Genomic DNA, 21402 nt, shown 5'->3' with positions numbered 1-21402 from the left:
GAGAATGAAGAAGAAGAAGAAGAAACACCGTCACCCGATTTCACACTCCCAGCCACCAGCTCCTCCAAATTGTCCTACAATGCCATTTGCAGTCTCCCCCACTAAAAGGCAGCAGCCTTCCACCAGCCATGATGCAGCCACTGGGGTAGCCCTGCATGACATCAGTACGATTAGGCAAATGCAGATGCAAGATAGGCACTAATGGATGCCGCAGGATGATTAGTTGATTTCTGGATGTCATATTGGATGCAAAGTTGGATTGGAAAGTTTGCTTTGTGGTGGCTTTTATTTCAGCATTGTGGCCAAGAGGACGCGGTGATGGTCAGTAACAGAGGGAAGGTAAGGTGTGGGACAAATGGTGAAAGGAAAATTTAAGTTGCGTTCACTGGTACCACAGGCGGATGATTTGATCCCAGTTATTCCGGCCAGAAAGGGGCTGTCTGGGTTGCATCCTTCTTTCTGCTTCCTGCTTCTTCCTCTTCTGCTTCTTCCTCTTCCCTCTGCGAGCAGCTTGTCCTCTTTGCTGCCTCTGCTTCATCTCCATGTGCCTCCTAGAACTTTGAGCAATTGGTCTTCACAGAGGCAAAATACTGCGAATGCTAGCAATCTGAAATAAAAGCTGGAAATGCTCAGCAGGTCAGGCAGCATTTTGACCTGAAATGTTAACTCTGTTCCCCTCTCTACAGATGCTGCCTGACCTTCTGTGTATTTTCAGCATTTTCTGTCTTCTCAGAGGCCATCCTTTACCATTCAAAGCCTTTCAAGCATCCAGCAGCACTCCCTACTTTAACAACTGTTTCACTGTATAGCACCAAGCCACTATTTCAATAAAATATTTAAAAAGGCCAAAAGCTGAAATCTAAAGTTATCGAAAAGATGTGTGTGTCCCTTTAAGAAGCACTGGCAGTGTCTCTGCAGGGCTGCTTCATGCATGTTCTTCTGTGCCTATTTAGGAGAGGGCGTTATGGCGTGTGGCAACATCCAAAATAGCAGTTGTGGTGTCACATCAGGTGTTGCATGCCAATTGATGCCACAATCTGCTCATTTGAATTTGAGAGGCCAGCGCTGGCAGCAGCAGCACTATGGCCCTCACCAAAATGGCGGCCGTCTTTGTCCTGTGCCGGAAGCAGGCGGTAGAAATACGGCGCAAACACATGGCATTAAGGTAGGGAATTTCTAGGTCATTGTTTTAGATTAAAAGCAACACAAATCTAGCCTTGCGTACAATAATAACACTCTCTGACAGGCTTGGTGTTTGTACAAAAGTTTCACTTTATTGAGTATATACATTCAAAAATCATGTGAAACATTTAAAAATGAGTCCTTTATTTTAGTCTTGAATCTTACAGTGACTGCAGTCTAAAACTATCTGTGGGATACTTTAGAGTAACAACATAACAGGTAATAATCAAGAGGGTATTGTACATTTATTGATTTTACTACACATCAGTACTTGGAATGGATATCAGGCCATTTTGCTTTTATTTGAGGTATACAGTTATTTAGGAATATTACCGATCTTCAACATGGTTTTGGAGCATTCAGCCAAATCATGTTTTATTTACCTTCCTTACTATCTCCTGCATAGTCAGTGAAACTAAACAAGATAAAGCTGAGGGCAGATTTTAACACATGCAGCTGATACGTCAGAATAAATGTTGCTCAGACTTCAGAGCACAAACCTTTTAAGATGCTCTTTCATGTGAAATAAAGGTTAAAAAGACTGAAGATATAAAAAAATAAGCAAGGTGAGAGCTCAGAAATTGTTTCAAGATTTTTGAAATTTGAAAATGTAGACAATGTTTTGGAGAGTATTTATCATTAACAAGAATATAAAACACATTTTAAAGCCATCCATATATATTTCTCAGAATACTTATCAGTCACCAGTAAGGTACCTTGGAGTATAATGATATGGACTTGCAGCTAAGGCAGGAAAGAGATGAAAATATGTGTCCAGAATATAAGCCTAAAGGACACAGTGCGTTGAATGGCCTTTTCTCATTCTGACTTCTAATGTTCTTCTGACGAGGAAGATCAAAAGCGACTGTAAGTAGGCATTTTCACAGTGAAAATATTGTAAAATGTATAATTGATATACAGACAAAGGCATGTGTCTACACATGTATATACATGCATTTGTTTGTGAATGTACCTATTTATGCAATGTAGATGATCCAAATATATTTTACTCGCTACTGGCAGTAAATTGCCAATATTATACCTTGACACCCTTTAGCAGAAAATGTGTGTTGATTATTGAGAAGGATAACTCAGTCACAACACAAGGAAATTACTTTACTTAGAATTTTTGCAATCGTCTGCGACAGTATATAAATTACCATTGAATTGTATTTACGCCCTCATCATCTACTCATTAAACCTCTCGAATGACATTAGAACAAAACTGTTCTATCATTGTAAATAACAGAATGACTTACTTAATCTATGTTTTAAAATATATTACAGCAATAATGTTTAATGTTATTACTGTATTACTGAATATTAGACAAAATACATATTTCACCCACAGCAGAATTAAAGCACTTAAGAATCACAAATCATATGACTGGCATTACAATATAGCTAATAAAAAAGGATAAATTATTCATCTCTTGCATTCATTAGTTAAGTGACAGCAAAAAAAGTAATAAGACAAAGTATCCTTGAGTACATAGGTTTATTCCTTGTCCATAATCTGAAGAGATTTCAAATCTAAATTTGAAAGTTTGCTGAAGTCACTGACAAGACATGCCTAATGTCTGTTGAACGGCTGATGATCTGGTTTATTTAACCTCTCGAGCTTCAGTTTTGCATTCCTGGTGAAAATGAAAAAAAAACTTAAGCTTCCAGGCCAGGCATTAGCACTCCATATCTTACACCTTCGCAAGCTGCAGAATGGTAGTGACATTGTCAGGAATAACCATCTGCATGTCCAAAGTCCTGGCAGTTATCGATGATGTGGGTTTTTACATAGTAAAGTATATTGTGTTCTTTAATTTCAAATAAACATTTCGCTCATTTTAGCGGTTGGGGTATGGTTCCGAAGGCTCATTTACAGAAATGATCGTAGAACGTTGCATAGCCCAATAAAGAAGCTTAGCCTGGCCCACGACTTCATGTATTTTGGAGAAAGCGTGTCCTCGCTCTGGACAACTGCTCCCGGCGCACAGTGTTGCCTCCGCCACCCCGCTCCCTCATTATATCCTGCACGTTTGAATTAACAAATATCATTTCTTTCCTTATTAAACTTTGACAATACTTTGCTCATTTTAAAAATACATAAACTGTCACCTGTTACAGTATGCTGTGTGCATTGCTTTATCTGTGCAGCAGCTGGAATAAAAATTACAGTTCCAGTATAAGTTTGCTGGAGGCTTCTAATTTGAAAAACCTTGTTCAAATATACAAAGCAGATATCAAAAGTAAGCAAAGTTGTTTTCAGAAGAAAGTCTTTTAATAGGGTTTTGGAAAATGTTTGATTTCAGCAGTACCGTCACAAATTGATGAATGGTTATGAAAGAGTTAAGGACGGTCACATCTTTCAACACACTCACATTACTTTGAAGTGAAACAGTCTCACAATGTTCGAACTGTCTGGCCTGAAAATTAACATTGAAGGCAGTCTAAGAAAATAAAATCAATCTATGAGCTACAGTGTTCTGTTTGCATTATGAACAGTGGATTACCACTTTGAACTTTGCTCTAGTCATAACTTTGCAGTGCTTGTAAATCCTCAATACATCTGAGTTCACCTCAAATTAGCCTTGCAAGAAAACAGTTTCTGAACTTCATCTGTCAGACTGTTCATGTCTGGCTGCATGCCATGTATAAGCCAAATGCTTTGATTAATTCACTCCATTCGTGAAAACATGCATGTTTATGCTTCTCAGCTTTACAAGTGCTGTTTAAAACTGTTTAGTGACAACAATTCTCAAGTAAACCTTGTGACATGAAATGTTTTTGTTTAAGCAAGCACTTGTTCAGCTTTTCTTCAGCTGTACAGTCATCCATGCAAAGACCTTGGTCTGATGCCAACAGCATGTGCCAAATCTTAACAGATTTTGAATGTTCCAGTAAACAGTAACAATATGTTGGTTTTGTAGCTTCGCTTTGCAGTCACTATGAGAAAATGAACTGCAGTATGGTTATCATTTGTGGTAACAAAGTCATTACTGGTTTGCCTACTCGTCAGGCTAAGGTCACGGCCTTTAAGGTTTTCACTTTCTACCTTCTGCTCTCTTGGGATATTACTGCTGAATAATGACACTAACAACAATGTCATTCACATCTGCATATTTTTCCATACTTCAATCATTGCTTGCAATTTTATCAATAGCCTCTGTGTATTTTCAGTTTAGCATAACCTAGATTGTTCAGACAATCTGAATATGTAGTAAATTTGCCTTTTAGGCTGTTGTGGGATACACTGGAAGCCAGTGCATGCCAATCTAATACACTGTTTTAAAGTCCTGTCATGCACCTTTAACAAGGTCATCTTCCTGATACAGCTTCTGATCTAATTCTAACTTGTTCAGATTTGTTATTGCTTTTATTTTTTTTGTAATTCCCGTGGCAAAGTCATTGGACGGGAAATTGCGTAGTGCCCGTTTGGAGGCAGTAACAGCTGCGAGGCGGGAGTTCCTGCGCCAGGTGCGGAAGTTCCATCCCACTCGTGATATTGGAGTTACCGCCCCCGAGAGCAAGTGGTGCGCAAAATAACGCACTGTGGGGTATGAGCAAGGTGGAAGCAAATGGAGAGGGGCACAGCACTACGTGTTGGACACGTAGAAGGGCCCCTCCCCTTCATTAAAGGGGGGGGCCAAGCTGCCGACTCTGCGGGTCCTTACCTGGACCACCAGGGAGCGGGTGCCGTGGCATCAAGCGGAGTGGCGGGCTACCAGATCACGGCACGGACCCCGCGTTCTACGATGCAACGGTCCACGACCGATATGTCAGCTAATTTTTTTTTTGTGAGTGCCACCTCCCCTTTAACTAGTGTCCCGAGAGCAGCCTACAGCCCAGTACATGCCCCTGAAGCTGTCGCTCTCATCGCCTGCTGCAGCTTCAGGAGGCACTCCCGAATCTTCGCTCCCAGGCGAAAATGCATCGCCGTGCACAATGATGACGTTGTCATCGCCGGCGCAGCAGAGCGGGGCGCTACTGATTACCACCGCCACTAAACGCTCGCGGAATTTAGCGGGAGTAGTTAGCGGTGCTGCGCCCGTGCAAAATGTTGTTTGCGCCCCATTAGCGCCCCCGGAGGTGATAACGGGAGGTGCAAACAACCCCAATTTCTTCTCCATGGTTTTATTACATCATGAGTTATGTTCATTTGGTTGTTTATCTCAAAATTATTTTTTCCCTTTCTTTTCACTCCCTTGTTTTTTAAGATTTAACCATGGGTGCAGATGTTTGCAACTGCGTACCCTGTCTCTGGGATTGCCTTGTTCTAAAAGCATGCCCGTGGGTAAATTAGAAACCTTGTAGAGAATTGCTCCTTGTGGCAGTCACATGAATGTCAGTGACTCCATCATGCTTAAAAGTGAGGGAAATGTTCTGTCATTTTGCCAGTCTCCTAGCTTCTTATTTCTATATTTCCCCATTATTAAGCAATATATCTTGTTTTAAGAAAGCAGATATTTGTTGTTTATGTTCATTACCAGATCTGTGCCAACAGCATAGTCGGTTCAAACTCTTCTGTTAACTCTAATCTAATAGAATAAAGGGAGCATTAGATCATGGAGAATTTGTCACCACATCTCTTGCAAAAGGTAGCAGGCTCTTGATTCATGTATGGGTACTTCTGCTTGACACTTAACCTCCTTGACTTTCATTTTGAAACAATCAGAGGTTGTGTAGATGAGTCCAGACACTGGGATCAGCATAAGCGGCAACATAAAGAAAACAGAGGAGATATTAAACAGGAAATGAGACAAGAGAAAATTAAACAAATCCGTCACATAAAAAACAATTGAAGTAAAAAGATGAAAAGAAAACTGAAAGAAAAAATGATACAGTTGAATGAAAGGGAAAACAAAAAGAAAGGAAAGATAAAAAAGAGTAAATGAAAAGTTAAACCATTTTTCTACATCTGATTTATTTTTACTTGATTTTTCTTAATTTCTGTATCTTTTTTCTCTTTAAGCTTTATCCTCCCTCCTTAGTTACATTCCTACCTCATTACTTCTCTCTGTCCTATTTGTATTGCTATATATGACTTGTGGCATTTGTGTTTGAAATTAGAGAGCACCAGTACCAGTAACATCAGCCTAATAGAGTATCATATAGATCCATCACAATTAAGTACTGCTAGTGTATGAGGACCAATTTGCTTCTGTCCAGCAACAACTGCCCCAATAGACTTGTCTGCTTCCAGTTAGACAATCTTATGGGATTGCATTAATTGTATCAAGTATACATACTACACATTACCATGATGGTATCGCAAGCAAAGCAAATGCAAATGTTCCAAGTAGCTATGTGTTATGTCAAGCTTTTGAGACCTAAGTTAGGAAGAAAGTTTTAAAGATTTCTGCTAGCATCCATTAAAATTTACAGAAATCAAATATAACACAGGCATCTTTAAAAACAATATAATCAGAACCAAAAACTTATCTTGTTTTTTCTTTTACTCTTGATATTGTACAAGTAGAATCTTGCTGATCACAAACCAATTTTGCATAATGTTTTATTTAGATAAAATACTGAAATAATGAACAGTGTTACATGGGAACATTTGGAATCATCCATATTGCAGGTTTAGGAATTCCTATTACTTTCCATTAAATTGATGTCTATAAAGAACTGTAGATTCATTACTACCCTGTACCAAATATAAAAAGAGAAATCTATAGGGGTAGGAACTAATTGGCAGCGAGCCACTGAAAGTGTGTTCGAAATTTTGTATTGTATATTCCAAAAGCACAGTGCTTGCCATGACCTGACTTGTAGATTTTTGTTGAGAATTTCAAGGAGAGATTTTTGAATCCTAAGCAGTTTATAAGGTACATCTTTGACAATCTGCTGCAGAAAGATGCAGGTTTCTGAAAATTCTAGGGTGTGCAATGAAACTCGTTTATTAAGCTGCTTTACAAGTACCATAAGATTTCAAAACATGAAACCATTTCCAGATCTTTTCTATTTTATCCCATTTAATATCTTGATACAATCTGTTAATCCAATGTATTTCCTAAGTAGAAAGACCTTAGCTAACCAGTGGCGAACATTACATAATGCTACAGTGTGATTTGAACAAGAAGTAAATCATTGTAAAATCTGGTTTTATTTTGAAGATTTGTCTCATTGTACTGTTTCAAAACAGAAACATATCTATTCTTGAAGAAGATCATTGACTTATGCGCCTCAAAAAAGGGTACTAATGGAAATGTGTGTATTAGATAGGGTCCTGTATTTATTGTTTAGCCATCCTTTTCACACTATTAACATATTACCACAGGAATACCCTGGCATTTTCTGTCTACCGTTTCATCCATGTGACCTATTTCACAACATTCTCAATCCCTCTCTGTCTCTCCTCTTGCTTGTTTTTCTCTTTCTGCAGAGCAGGTTTATTGTCTCTTATTTCCTTCATTTTCAATTGTATTTAACTTATAGTTCTCCTTCACCTTTAAACCTTTCATGTTTTTAAATTTGCTTAATGTCATAGCCAACTTATTATAAATTTAGTTCTCAAAGTGAATATGATGATATAGTAGCTTAGATAAAATATAAATATTAAGATTATAAGAACTGTATTGTTTCAAAAAGATGTTACGGTGTGTAAAGTGCTTGAGTTAACCTTTACTTTTCCAATTGCAGATCCCTATTGTATATTCTGATATGTCTACAAAGTAACTGAGGGTTGATTCTTTGATGAATGGTCTTGGAGATAGTTCAACAATGCATAGTGACAGTAATTAAAGAACATAAGGTGGCTAGTGAATTTTCTCTGTTGTCCTGAGGAGGAATCAAGTGACTTCACATTCTGTTAAGTCCCAAACCTTTTCTGTTGGTTTTGAAAATGCCCGAGCAAATTGACTTCAACATCTTCAACCTTCCTTTCAAATCTCTCCATGGCCTTGACCACTCCACTTTTTTGACTGGCTTCAGTCATCCAGGATGAGCAGATTTGATAGGCGCCCTGACACTGGACTGTCCCCACCAGTACCAACACCAACACCAGCACTACTGGTGTATTGTGGCTGCAGTATGTACTATCTGGAGGATGCATTGCAACAACTCACCAGGCTTACTCCACCACTCCCAGCCCTGCAACCTTTACAACCAAGAAGGACAAGAGCAGCAAGATCGTGGGAACCTCGTTATCTCCCTGTTTCCTTCCAAGTTAGGCACCACCCTGACTGGACATATCACCGTTCCTTCATTGTCACTGGGTCAAAAACCTACTATTCCCTACCGAACACCATTGTGGGAGCAGTATCACCACAAGGACTGCAATGTTTCAAGGAGCAAGCCCACCACAAACTTCTCAGGGTGATTAGTCATGACCAATAAATTCAGCTTCTCCATCATTGCCCACAACTTGAGAACAAATAATAATTTTAAAAATATGCTGCAAAAATCCTCCGCTGCACTGATGTCAGGTTGCTCTATAACTAATCTTCTTTGTTTTCCCTTTCCCTGTTGCTCTGAGTTTGCTTTCCCTTTTTATTGTAAAGCATTTTGAGATGTTTCCAGCACATAAAAAGTATATGTTGCTATTACTCTCGTATTGGGATTAAGTCCAACATTTTACTGCTCCATTTATCTAACACTGAGGGCTGGTAGCCTGGACTTCCAACCCGGCAGTATGAATTACTATAATCTTAGGATTCTTTTATGTTGAAATGAATGGAATGAAAGTTGGGTGGGTTCTACAATGGGTGGGCGATCTGTTTCTCTACATTACCACCCAGACAGTGAAGGTGAAGATTTACTCCAATGTTTTCTTGACCTGTGTCCCTCACATAGGACATTTCATGTGAAAGGTATGAACCACATGTTCATGGAGGCATTTGTTTAAACAACCTCAGAATCAAGAACGAACAAAATAATCTTCAGCCAGGAACCAGTTCCATATCTCTATCTCCATGGATATAGGATTCAAATGCATCTTAATAAAAATTTCCATGAACAATATAATGGTTGCATTAAAGATGCATTTGATTGTTTAAATAGATGCTCATATTGAATGTATTTAAAATAATATGATACAACAGTATTGGGGTGAAATTGGTCAACACCAATAGCGTAAAACAGGCTGACAGTGAATCGACGACCTGTTGTACAACGCCCCCGATTTTCTTTTCCATTGAAGTTAAAAGAAAATTAAGTATGGTGTAAAATGGGTTGTTGATTAGAAAGCCTATTTTGCACTACTGCTATTGACCAATTTCATCCCTGTTGTGTTTTTTAGTCTTTTCTAATCTTCTCACTATAGCTTATTTTGGCTTTCACAATCCCCATTCCTTTAAATGTGTCTATCCATATTGCCTTGAGATCTGGGTAAGTTCCTGGTAGCATTCCTGGGATAACAAATCAGGAAACTCTCTCTGACAATTGCTTTATGGATTTATGTTATGTTTCCATAAATTGACACCCTGTTCTTCAAAAGCAGGCGAGCATTTATCAAACCGTGGTTTAAGTTTCAAATATTGAATTTCAAATATCAAATTTCCTACATTACAACAGTGACTACACTCCATAAGTACTTCCTTGGCTGTAAAGCGCTTTGAGATGTCCATTGGCAGTGAAAGGGGCTATATAAATGCAAGTCTTTTTCTCTTTTATTAAATGAATTTATTTTATAAGAGATGAACGAATACTTATGTAAAAGTCTATGGGCCCGAACTTGGTGGAAGCTAAGTTCTGCCCAAGTGCCGTCCAAAGGACCGCCGAGGTACCTGATGGTACTTTGAGTGGGAGTTTTGTAAAAAAGTCCTTGAAAGACCGCTTGGCAAAAAAAAGGGACTTACGGCGTGAATCTGGGCAGCAGCGGGTGGGAGCTCCCAATCTCGGCGGCAAATGCAATCCCCGTCAAAGTGCCGCTGAGGATTGAGTCAGGGCCAGGAAGGGGGGAGCACATAAAAATAAAAATTTCCACAAAAAGAAACACTGGAAGACCTTCAGGAAACCCCATCCACATAAATCGCTGAAAAAAAATGTTCACTCACCATTTTTTGCAGGTCTTCATACTTACCGCTAGGGTTAGACCGGCCGCCATGCAGCGATCCTTCCCCCTGCTGCCGCCAACTCCCACCTGGAGGAATCTGGCAGCTCGGCGGGTGGGAGGACACTTACGCGCCTTGCGCGCTAGCGGCTGTCAGCGGGCGGTTCCCAGCGGTCCTCCCCTCTCGCCAGCGAGAGGCTTAGTGGAAACTGGCACCAAGGGGAGACCGCCGAAAAAGCTCAGTAGCAGTCGGCGGCAGCGGGCGGTAAGGCCACCACGTTCAGGCCCATGTTGTATGTTCTGTATTTACATTAGACATCCTGCCACCAAACTCCATGAGTGGCCAAAATAATAAAACGATTGCAACTCTAAGAGCTAAACTAACTCTCAGTGAATAATTTTAAAATAATATAGTAATTCTTTTCTTGAATTTGCTATCACTGAGATTAATTAAGCTATACTTAAAGCTTGGAAGTACAAATCATATTTTTCTCTCTGACCTGATCATTTTGTTTTCCAAATGGATTTCTCAAACAATCTCTTTGTTTGGAGCAAAACAATTCCAAATCTCCCAAAAAGCATTACCTATACTTCCTGGATATTAAAACTGCCAGCTTTCAGATTTTAAAATGAGCTGTCAGTCATGTCCAACTACAGTTGCTACAGTTGTACAGGGCCTTGGTGAGGCCACACCTGGAGTATTGTGTACAGTTTTGGTCTCCTAACCTGAGGAAGGACATTCTTGCTATTGAGGGAGTGCAGCGAAGGTTCACCAGACTGATTCCCGGGATGGCGGGACTGACCTATCAAGAAAGACTGGATCAACTGGGCTTGTATTCACTGGAGTTCAGAAGAATGAGAGGGGACCTCATAGAAACGTTTAAAATTCTGACGGGGTTAGACAGGTTAGATGCAGGAAGAATGTTCCCAATGTTGGGGAAGTCCAGAGCCAGGGGACACAGTCTAAGGATAAGGGGTAAGCCATTTAGGACCGAGATGAGGAGGAATTTCTTCACCCAGAGAGTGGTGAACCTGTGGAATTCTCTACCACAGAAAGTTGATGAGGCCAATTCACTAAATATATTCAAAAAGGAGTTAGATGAAGTCCTTACTACTCGGGGAATCAAGGGGTATGGTGAGAAAGCAGGAATGGGATACTGAAGTTGCATGTTCAGCCATGAACTCATTGAATGGCGGTGCAGGCTAGAAGGGCCGAATGGCCTACTCCTGCACCTATTTTCTATGTTTCTATGTTTCTAACTGTACCAATCACACAGCACGGTTTGAATCATGTCTCTCCCCAGCCGTTAAATGATGATATCACAGTCTGTGACTGGACTTAAAGGACGAGCTACCAAACCAAAACGACAAAACTACTTCAACTGTTGTTCCAAATAGTCTATATAATCAGAGGATTTTAACCATATAAAGATATACCATCAATGTCTGTGTTACACCAGATTGATCTGGCCATTTTCAAGTCCCACTCCAGGAACTTGAGCACAAAAAATCTCGGCTGTCACTCCAGTGCAGTGCTGAGGAAGCACTGCACTATCAGAGGTGCTGTCTTTTGGATGAGACATTAAACTGACGTAAAAGATCCCATGGCACTATTTCGAAGAAGAGCAGGGGAGTTATCCCCAGTGTCCTGGCCAATATTTATCCCTCAATCAACATAACAAAAACAGATTATCTGGTCATTATAACATTGCTGTTTGTGGGAGCTTGCTTGTGGCTGCCGCATTTCCCACATTAGAACAGTGACTACACTCCAAAAGTACTCCATTGGCTGTAAAGCACTTTGAGACATCCGGTGGTTGTGAAAGGCGTTATATAAATCCGTCTTTCTTTCTTTTTTCTTTTATATACTGGTCAGCCATTATTGACGCAAAGCAATATGAACATATTTATGTCTCATATAGTACATGATGAAATCCATAGGAATAATTCCTGCATCTGAACTGAACTGGACCAATTTGGAGTCACATTCTGTTAAAACTTACAAAACCCAAGACCTGACATTTACACTAACTTTATTAAACTAGTTTCCCAAGAAGAAGAGTGACCTAACCCCCTTTGAAAGAAAGAAAATCAGCCATCTCTTTAACTGTTTGGGAAGAATACTACTGATAATTAAAAAAATATATTACAAATAAAACAGCACAAATTTCACAACCTCAAATAATATTTGCCATTGTCTCTCATCTCAGCTTTCAGGTCTCAGACAGCTAGAGTGGCAGACACTGGACCTTATCCCGTTGCTGTACTGAAAGAAACAGACTATAACAATGCATATCCGCTCGCACTTTGGGCTGGATTTTTGGTTTGTTGCCGTCTCTGTTTTCATCCCGGAGGGCTGGAAATGGCGGCAGAAAGTATTTCCGGATGGGTGGCCAGCTTCCGGCGCCCCGTCGGGACATTCAGTGCCGGGTTTGCGGGGGCGCGGAGCATTACCGCCCGGAAGAGGTGAGCCGGTGTGCAACACCCCTGTTTGTGACACCGGCTCGAAATTTGAAATATCGCCCGATCCGTAGCACGCCTTAGTGGAACCGTCTGTGAAAGCTGGCGGTTGAAGCTGTACCAGCCGCAGTGAGAGAAGGAATGTCTACCCAAGGTAAGCGTGATTGTTTTTTAATATTATTCTTGCGATTTATATGGATGTAGCATCAGTAAAGTACTGGGAATGCTTTTGCTGTTTTTTTCAGATTTTTTTTACCGGAAGACTCACTTAGGGCACTCCGAGGCCAGCTGTTTACCTCGGGATTTTCAGTTGCTCAGCCAGCCTAGTGCCCTAAAAGAGGTGTGCAACACCTTCCTTAGGGCTCCGCTGCACACTCAGGGCCCAGTTTTGTAGCTGGAGTTGCAAACCATTTCCTGGCACAAAATTTACTGTTCCGCCTAGATTAACACCGCGACAGAGGCACGACCGAATTTCCAACCTCTGGTTCCTTCCAGAAAGCTTATAACCATCTGTTCAATTTCCCAATCAAACTTTGCCAGAGAAAGCATACGAGTGATTTTCAGTCCTGCACTGTTTTGAAAGCTCCAGCACCTTTAAGATAGAATGCAGTTTCCAAACCAACAGCTTAGCCTGAGACAGCTGAGAGCGCTGAACAATTGAATGTTCCGTGTGCCCCTCTGCCTTTAATGACCTGAATTACGACGCCACTATGTATTATTGGACTAGCTGTCAGTAACAAAGTCATAAACTATTTATTCGAGGTAGAATTAATAGTTTATCTGGAACCTTTAGTCTGTAGTCCTTAACCTTAGAAAATAGAAAGGTCCACTTAGACAATACAACAGGAATGTTGACCAACTAGGCTAGCGTTAATTCAAGCATTTACAAATCGAATCATTTTTCACACATTTTCATGATATGTAGGATGACAGTTACATTACTTTGTATTCCCTCACAAAAGCAATTATATATGCCATCTATTTAAAAATGGTATTATATTTTCTTTGTTAAAAGAATTGTATAATGTTTTAAAAGATAATGTAAATTGTTTAAGTACTCTGCTCTGCTATATCCAGCAAACAGAATCTTGTTTGACTCATGTAACTTTATGTAATATTCTCCTGTTATATTTTGAAGTCTGATAAATACACTGAAATCATGGGAGTCATTTTCTGAACTTGCATTAATGGTGAGGAGCTTTACAAGACAACCACACATATTGCGAAATCGCAGGCTCACCACCCAGACAGATTGTTGAGCGATAAGGGAATAAAGCGTTATGGGGATCAGGCTGGGAAGTGGAGCTGACTCCATAATCAGATCGGCCACGATCTTATTTAATGGTGGAGCAGGCTCGAGGGGCCAGGAGGCCTTCTCCTGCTCCTACTTCTTATGTTCTTATGTTTTCCATCCAATAATTTTAATGGATGGAAAATCCAGGCAGCGTGCCTGTGATTTGCCAATATGTGCGACCACAGGGTGATATAAACTCGGAAAATTATCTTTGTGTTCATTTCAATGTCATTATAAATAAATAGCCTTTCCAAATTTATTAACAGATTATTATCCACTTTTGCGTATTTTGCAGAAAACATATGGGGGAGAAATTGGGTGCATTTGCGCCTCCTGTTGGTACCCCCAGAGGGTGCTAGCTAACGGGGCGCAAATGATTTTGCGACCGGGTGCGGCGCTGCTAACGACTCCCGTTAAATTTGGCGGGAGTTTAGCGGCGGCGCTATGGCGTTGTGCCTCGATCTCCTGCACCTGGAGGTTGTGATATCATCGCCGTGAGCATTGCTTCATTAGCATCCCGGCACCTAAATTGGGTTTCGCCCCTGAAGCTGCCCGGGCGATAACAGTGACATCTTGAAGGGACGTGTACCTGTCGGCCGACTGCTACCGGGCCGAAATTTAAAGGGGAGGTAATTGACTGCTGCTGAAAAAAAAAGTCGGTTTGGTTTCCCGCTCCGGTGGCGCTTTGGTCGTAGGGTCGGTGCTGCCATCGCTCAGCCCAGCACTCTTATTGAGTGGCGGGCTGATCGCGCGGCACCCTCGCTCCCCATTGGTCCAGGTAGGCGGGTTCCTCCTGTGCAGAGTATGCAGCTTGGGCCCTTCCCTTTAATCCAGCGAAGAGCCCCCCATACGCGGCAGCGCCAGGCGGCTCCGTGCGTGGCGCTGCTGAGCCATGCTCCCCACCCCCACCCCAGGAAGGATGTAGAGCACTTGATTTAGTGCTCCACTTCCTTTCGGGAGCGGTAACCCCAATTTATCGTGAGGGACGAGACTTCTAACCCTGCCACAAACGGGGCGGTGCCCAATTTCTAGGCCATGAACGTTGGATGTGTGGGCTTGTGCAGGTAACCTTTCTCCAAAGCCACTCTTGGTTTTGTGAGGGCTTTTAGAGGTACAGTAGTTTTCACGTTGATATTAGGAAGAGGACATATCTGGAGCTCTCTGAAGGATTGCAGTTCCGGTACAAAGGTGTCACAAGACTTTGATTGGTCCAGCTCCAAAGAAGCATAAGAGATGCTTCAGCAAATCAGGATATGTTCCCTGCCCCTAATAATTAAATTTGTGATGGACCCATGGCATGTTAAAAGGCAATGTCTGCAGCTCAGAAAAGGTATTAATGTGCTCAGCCAAAATGAGTAGGAATACTAAAGATCCTGAGCATCTTTCTTTCCTTCATGTGAAAGATGAAAAGCAAGCTTTTGGAGAGAGAGCCGGAGGACTTTTTAGAAGTAGAGGGGCAGACCTAATTATTGATAGGAATAACACTAATTTATTAATGTTTCTACTTTTGAGGGATTCATTTTTAATATAAACACAGTGCAATGTTTTATATATAGTATGAATATAGAAGAAATGAGCCGCCTGTGTTTTACACCTTATAATTAAACAGATTGACCAAAGCTCTTTTCAGTAGGAGCACTTTAATACTGTGCTTCTAATGCCAGCGTGGCATGACTGTATTAAGCTTAGGTCACAATGATTGCAAATTGTTATGAATCCTCGGGGTTTGTCCATTTATATCTATCCCTTAATTGGTCCTTGTGCCAGTTGATATAAATTTAGGAGTAAGCATTGGCTGTTGCACTTTGTTAAGTCTGGGTGGTGATTTTCACCAAACTGTTTTAAACCATTCTGAAGTAAACCTCTGACTTTCCAGTCCATTGATCTGTAGAGAGAGCAAGTTATGGGAATTTTCATTCTGGTGGGAGGAGATTCATGTGGAGCATAAACACCGACATGGACCAGTCGAGTTGAATGGCCTGTTTCCATGCTGTACACACTATGCAATTCTATGTGATGCGCAATCTTCCTTTTTTCCGAGAATTTTCAAGTGCATCACATTAATGAACTTGCAGAATGGGTATATAATTGGCACATGACATTCAACACAGATAAATGTGAGGTACAGGATATTACATTTTGGTAAGAAGAATAAGGAGGTCACTTATTACTTGGAGGGTGCGAGGCTAGGTGGGGTAGAGGAACAAAGGGATCTCGGAGTACAAATACACAAATCACTCTAAGCTGCGACACAGGTTAGCAAGGCCATAAAAAAAAAACAAGCACTAGGGTTTATTTCTAGAGGTATAGAATTGAAAAGTAAGGAAGTTATGCTAAACCTGTATCGAACCTTGGTTGGACCACACTTGAAGTACTGCGTGCAGTTCTGGTCATCTTATTATAAAAAGTATAGAGAGGCACTGGAGAAAGTGCATACAAGATTTACATATCAGGAAAGGATGAACAGGCTGGGTCTCTTTTCTCTTGAAAAAAGAAGGCTGAGGGGTGACCTTTAACATTTTGAAAGGTTTTGATATAATGGATACAGAGAGAATGTTTCCACTTGTGGGGAAGAGCATAACAAAAGAGACCTTCAATATAAGATATTCACCAAGAAATCCAATAGGGAATTCAGAAAAAAATTATTTACCTAAAGAGTAGTGAGAATGTGGAACTCGCTAGCACAGGGAAAGGTTGAAGCAAATAGTATAGATGCATTTAAGGGGGGGGCTAGACAAGCATCTGAGGTAGAAGGAAATAGAGGGTTATGCAGATAGATTTAGATGAGGAAAGATGGGAGAAAGACTCGAGTGGGGCATAAACCCAGACATGGACTGGTTGGGCTGAGTGGCCTATTTCTGTGCCGTATATCCTCTGTGATCCTATGTAGTTGCAAATTTGTAATTAATGAGAATTTACAGTAACAGACCTTTAGATATGTGGACCATTTCATACTATTACTTTAGCACACTAACATGGGCACAGAATTTTTCAGACTGTTAAGAAAAAACCTAGTATGAATCATTTTGAGAAGTGAGCCTGTTGTCTTGAAACTGACACATCAAATGACAGAAGTCAAAATATTAATGTCAAATATTAAGTAATTTCTTTGAATGCTTATAATAATTATATTCACCGATTGCAACGGTTTGCTGGAAATTGTAGTTTTTTGGTATCATTGCTATGTAAGTTCTATATTGGTCATTGTGGGGCCTAAATTCATTAACACCCGAAAACGGGCACAGCAAGAGGGACCAGAATGGAGAGGCCCAAGAGGATCCTAAAAAGGTCCTCGGGTTTTTACCATTATAATTGCGGCGATCTGCGGGCGCCAATCGGTGGACCGATGCAGCTTACCAATTTGGGCCTGACCAATTTTGGCTGGCTCAGACCCCAGCTGAGGCTCATGGGTGAGTCTGAGGGGTGGGGACGGAGGCGAGATTGGGAGGTGTGTGTGCCAACAGCAGCTGCAGTCTTAATGTGGAGGCAGGTGGATCAATCGTAGTCCTCCTGGCTCCACATTAAGATAAATTAGATAAACTTACTTGCAGGCTTCTTCTATGGCCTCTATTGGTCCCTTTAAGGATGGCTGGTTCGGCCACTGTAGAGTTTTAAAAGTAGTCAGAGCTTGTGCAAATTTTTGAAATGTGTCCAGAAATGGGCGCATTCACTTCAGCTGGCTTCCAGGGCCACTGCTAAAAAAAGGCCCTGGCAAATTTAGCAGTGGCACAGATGCACGCACAAATCAGGTGCGGGTCTTCTCACTGCTAATTTTTTTCATCGTAAAACGGGTGCAATAATGTTGAAATTAGGTCCCTGTGTTTCTTGTGGCTCTAGTTTCAGGATCAAGAGTGTATTATATCTCATTTGCAATTTCAAATGAAACAGTTTTATTATCTTTCATGTGAGCATCACCCATATGAAAAGTTTGATCTTTTAATTTTGGCCATCCTAGTTTTTAATATCCAGATATTTTTTTATTTGTAGCTGAATAGTTCATCATCCACCTAATGCCCTTGTGCTAAGTTTTGTCATCAGCATAATTTCTACAACAAACTGGAAATATAGCACATCAATTTATTTCAAATAATGAGACTAATTTTAAAATGATTTCTCCTGGGAACACACTTTCTTTTGATCAGAATCTTCTTATAAACCTACACTATAAGCGTGTTTACTTAGAGAAATTAGTAGATATTGATCAATGTGTATATGTCAGTGGACTTAGCTGGCGTGCAACTTGCAAAATGTTTAATAAAAAATACCAGCACACACGTAAAATAAATGATTGTTTCATGCCAGCAGTATTTCTTGAAAGTCTTTGAGTAAAACATTTTCTTTGCAGCTCATTGTGTTTCTAATTAGACTGGAAGAAGGCAGAAGCACTCGGTGTCAGTCAGTGTTTAGCATGCCCTGGAGCTTAAAGCTCCTGTGGGTATCAAAGTGCACTAATTAAATGAGGGGTTCACAATACAGCACTAAACATCAGAGAGAAAGAGGGTCCAGTGTCCTCTGTGCCTTTGAGAATCTATTGCCCGCACTAATTACCCATTGTTGAATTGACTTCCCATTCTCTTAGCAATGAATTGCCCCCTTATTTTACCACCTTCATTTTGGCCGCCTAATTAATCTTATGGAAATCTCTTGAAGCCAGATTTTGCAAAGGTTGTCCCAATGTTTATAATTTGATTTGTGATGATAACAGTAAAGGCACTCAGTGATGGAACAGTGTCATTTTTCAGCACTCTTGAGATTTGAAGAGGCTATCAATCTTTCCCACGTGCACAGAAAACTGATATCCTAGAAAATTAACTTCAATTAATAACACAAATCCCCTGATACTCTATAAAGTTGAGCGGCTTTGAAAGGGAACCTTCAAAGCTTTCTCTGAATTGCTTTTTATATGCAGACTCTTTTTTATTACAGATTCTTACTGATAGAATAGCAGTGGGTTTTTTTTTACTATTGATGGAGACCTGGATTTTAATTTTACATTTTTTTGCAATGATGCCAAATTCTTTATGCACTTTGAATAGTGTCACAAAATATTTCTGGTGCCTCAATGTAAAATGATAATGTTTCAGAAATATCTTTGATGGTTGTGATGGTGTTTTGCATCCTATCCTTGTGCGAAGGATGGGTTCATTTACATGTTTATAATGGAGCTGCTATAAGTACTATACCTCCATTCGTAAAGTATATAAGTAAGTGCTATAAAAAAATGTTAGATGATCAAAAAAATTGCCTACACAATAGGTGAACTACAAAGGATGCAAGTCTATGGTTTTGATTTTGTTGTGTAAGCACTACATCATCACGCTTCATTTTATTACAAAAATACTATTATTTTACTATTGCATTATAAAGGACTTCTGTCTTTTCTGGGGTCATGTCAAGCATTGACAGTCAAGCATTGACAGGAAAACCATGTGGACTCATTTCCAGGTGTGTCTCAATGCCATTTGCAGATAGTTCCTCTTCATTCTTCCCCCAGTGAGATTCGCAAATGTCATCATCATCATCACAGGCAGTCCCTCACAATCGAGGAAGACTTGCTTCCACTCCTGAAGTGAGTTCGTTGGTAGCTGAACAGTCCAATATGAGAGCCACAGACTCTGTCACAGGCACGCTGAAAATTGGCAAGTAAGCTCATATCCAACCACTGCATGGTTTTCCATTTTAGTAAAAGAAGAAAGAATGAACTCACATTTATATAGTGCCTTTCATGACCTCAGAACATCCTGAAATGCTTTACAGCCAATGTAGTACTGTTGAAGTGTAGTCACTGGTGTAAATAGTGCCATTGGATCTTTTTTGTCCACCTGAGAGGGCTGGTGGGGGCATCAGTTTAATATCTCATCTAAGATGGATGGCACCTCTGATAGTACAACATTCCCTTAGGACTGCATTTTTCTAAATTCAACTGCATCTGACACCTATCTGTCCATCTGCTGGTCTATGTCCTCCTGTTATCTTTCACAAACCTCATCAACATTTCTCCCAACCCCAAATTTAGTGTGTTGAACAAACTTAGATGTTGTTCCTCAATTCCTAAGTCCATATCATTTATTTATATAGAAAATAAGAGCAGCTCGAAAGAGACCCCTGGAACACCACTTACCACTTTCTTCCAGACTTTTACACCTACTCTTTGCCTACTGCCTTCCAATTATTTTTCTAATCCTGTGGCCTCATTCCCATTTAATTCCATGTAACATTATCTTTCCCATGTCTTGTATGTGATACCTTAACAACTGTTTTTTGAAAATCCATGGAAACCATATCCATTGCATTTCATTTATCCATGAAATTCTAGAAGGTTGGTCAAGCATGACCTATCCTTTAGAATCGTGGCTTTCTTTTTTATTATCTGCCTTGTAAGTGCTAAATTAGTTTATAATTTGATCTGATCTACTTATTCATTCATGGAACCCAGACTTTGACGCACTCCCTTTCCTCTATCCAGAACATACTTGATTTCTACCCTTTCCATTTCCTGTTTAAATATTTCCTTTTTCTATGTTTCTCTTTGCTTATAGCCTAGATTTTGCTGTCCCAATAACGTTGAGGCAATAGCGTTCACTGTTATTTAAGTATAAATGGTACAGCAACTTCACGTGAAAAGCAGATGCAGGGTTGAATATCAATATCTAAAAGTTGCACTGCTCCGCCATTACCTTCATGAAGACGGCACCTCGTTGTCTGTCTCACCATCGATATGCATTGAATGCCCAGAAGTTGCTCTATTTGTGGGTAGATACTGTTATGTCTTGAATAAAGAGTCAGACTAGATACTGAAAGCTCAAAGTAAGGTGTGACCGTAGTTCTTTTTTACAGATCTCAGAGTGACTCTCCAGCCTATGAGGCCTTCTTATATACAGGAGCTCACAAGGGATTGTGGGATCCCTTGGGACTCCAGGGGATAAGCTCTCTGGTGGTTAGACATGGTATTTACAGGTTTACATACATAACAACACTCCACCCCTCCAAAGTCAATAGTGTAATTATTTACAATGTGAGTCGATCTGGGGCCCTCCTTTCCCTAGTTGATCATCTTGGTGCAAATGCTGGTGTTGGTGAGTCATTTGTTGGGCCTTCGCTGGGCTGCTGCGCAACTGGCCTTGCTGGGCTGCTGGGGTGGTGAGTCTTGCTGGGCTGCTGTGGGTGATGGGTTCTGCTTCATGGTCAACCGCTGGGTCGGTTGCCACTTGTGTGTGTGTTGGAGGGTCGAAAAAGTTAGAGTCTATTGTGGGTTGTTCTGGATAGTCCGTAAATCAGAGTTTGGTTTGGTCCAAGTGTTTCCTGCAAGTGAGTCCATTTGTGAGTTTGACCACAAACACCCTACTCCCCTCTTTGGCCAAAACAGTGCTAGCAAGCCACTTGTGACCTTGTCCATAATTCAACACAAATACCGGATCATTTATTTCAATTTCGCGTGACACATTTGCGCGATCATGATATGTATTCTGTTGAAACC

The sequence above is a fragment of the Pristiophorus japonicus genome, chromosome 15 (assembly GCF_044704955.1).
Source record: "Pristiophorus japonicus isolate sPriJap1 chromosome 15, sPriJap1.hap1, whole genome shotgun sequence".
NCBI lineage: Eukaryota > Metazoa > Chordata > Chondrichthyes > Pristiophoridae > Pristiophorus > Pristiophorus japonicus.
The sequence above is the reverse complement of the archived record's forward strand: the minus strand, read 5'-3'. Positions refer to the sequence as shown.